Genomic DNA, 2,623 nt, shown 5'->3' on the forward strand with positions numbered 1-2,623 from the left:
ATATATATATATATATATATATATATAGTCAAGATCAAATAAGAAGGAAATTTTTGATAGGAAGGTAAGAAGTTTTTTTTCTACATATTTTTTCCGCGAACAAACTAAATGAATCATTACATGATTCATTTGTAAGATGATTCACAAGAAAAAATTCTCAAAAAAACATCTCGATGATTCATTTATACTTTGATTTTGTTGTTATTCACTAAAATTGTCATAAAAGTGAATTTTTTTCTTAATTTACTTAAAAATGAATCATAAAGATGTTTTTTTGGGAATTTTTTCTTGTGAATCATCTTACAAATGAATCATCTAGTGATTCATTTATTTTATTCATCAAAAAATATGTAGAAAAAAAATTTCTTACCTTCCTACCAAAAAAAATTTCTTACCGGATCTATATATATATATATATATATATATATATATATATATATATATATATATATACTTAGGTTATTTTGTTTTTATTAAGTATTGTGTGTTAGAATGCACAAATCTGGACCACCGGATGAATAGAATCAATGATCATGATCCGAGGGTCTATAATATTATAATAGGGTAGCATATATCATATAATCACACAAATTTCAGTAAAAGGGTATTTTGGTCAATTAACATATTTTAAAAAATGAAATTTCCGGATTTTAAGGGATCATTAACACTCCTAATTTTAAAAATCTGAATTTTATAAATTAATTCTAATTAATTCTAAACATAATTTGTAAATAACTGATTTTATTCCGTCAGAATTGATTTTTGTTTGAATGACGTTCTTTCAGAGTTTTATTCTAGTAGAATATTAATGAAGAATAACAGAATTAATGAAGTCCTAGTTGAAGAATAACAATATTTTAATATTTTCATATATATTCGAACTTAAATACAAATTCATACATAATCTTATATACTAATAGCCTTATACATTTTAATATATTTATACATATTCTAAAAGAATATCATAAAAAATCAGCATTCTTGAATATACAGTTAATGAATAAATACGAGTGTAATTCTTAAAAAATAAGAACATTCTTAAACTGTGAGTGTCATCAATCTTTGGCTCATTCTTCAAGTCATTCTTATCAGATCTTCAAGCCATTCTTCCGACCATTCCTATCACAAATGCAACAAAAACTAATAATGGTTAAAAACATGTTGCTTGCAATTCCTATTAATTTATACATTCTGGCAGAATACACATAATACATTCCGGTAGAATATATAGAACATAATCTTGCATAATACATAGAATACAATGTCACATAATACATAGAATAAAATCTGCTAGTTATAACTTTACATGTCACTATAAAGAATTAAAAGCATGTGATTTTCCATTTGCAATCGTATTTCTCTATATATAAACATTCTAAAGCATAGAATGTATAAATGCATTCTGTCAGAATTACTAGAATGTTACTTGCAATTCCTAGCACTTTATATATTCTGGAAGAATACATAGAATATGATAGAATACATAGAATACATTATGACAGAATACATAAAATTTGCTACTAAGTCAAGATTATAAAATTGTGAACAGTGGAACATATTAAGTTTAATATTTTTCAAATATTAGACAGTTAGATTTTGATATTTTCCACATATTGCTTATTTAATCAGGTGATTCCAAATGCTTTTGAGAAGAGTTTTCTCATTCATACAATGTTTAAGTTCTAAACTGTCTCAAATTTATGAAAATATCTTATAAACTGTTAATCAAATCTTCACCCTAAATTGATTAAAAAAATCAAATACCAATAGCAAAGATTGATGCTACTCAGGTAATTAACAAATAAAGGAGTTAATAACAACAACAAAAAAACATATCAAAAGGTTTAATGAAGAAAATAAAAGAAATACTCTTTCAGGCAATTAACAAATAAACATACCACATGTTAGAACCAAGTAACACAAATAACCAAATTAGAATTATTTTTGTGTTCTTCAAGAATTTGAACATCAAATTCTCTTTAAGGCATTTCTACAAACACCTGGCGTGCAACATAGAAATCAAATTTTCTTTCAGTCCATTTCTACAACAAAGCTGTCAAATGTGAAAAAGTAAATGTGGGAACAGAAAAAGAAAAACAATTCAAACAAAAATTACAATCGGTAAATGCTTAGTTTAAAAATTCTACAAAAAGAAAAAGAAAAAAATCATACCGCTAAGAATTAAAAGTGCTGATTAGCTTTTGAAATAGAACAAAATCCATGGCTCCCGGTTGATTGATTGATACGAAGAACAAAATTTGTGCTTTTGTGTGTTTCCCTTGTGTTGGCGGTGGTGTGTGAATACGATGAGGAACGTGAAAGGAAGATCCAGATGAAACGTGAACCTGATGGCCTTCTTCGAGATTGATTGTAATTGTGTTACAAATTTTACACTAAAACTCTGGTAATCAGTAGAAATCGTTTCACATAGTAGTAATAAATCACAAGTGATTCATTTGATAAAAACGAGTAAAGTGAAATTTTTGATGTAGAAGACAAGTTTGTAAACAAAACATATATATGTATATGGTTATATATATGTATAAGTTTTAAAAGATGATTTGGTATGTTTCGTAATTGTTGTTCATATTCTTACGTTTTTATTAGAAACTTTGCATGAAAT

This window comes from Lactuca sativa, chromosome 2, assembly GCF_002870075.4.
Source record: "Lactuca sativa cultivar Salinas chromosome 2, Lsat_Salinas_v11, whole genome shotgun sequence".
NCBI classification, from domain to species: Eukaryota; Viridiplantae; Streptophyta; class Magnoliopsida; order Asterales; family Asteraceae; genus Lactuca; species Lactuca sativa.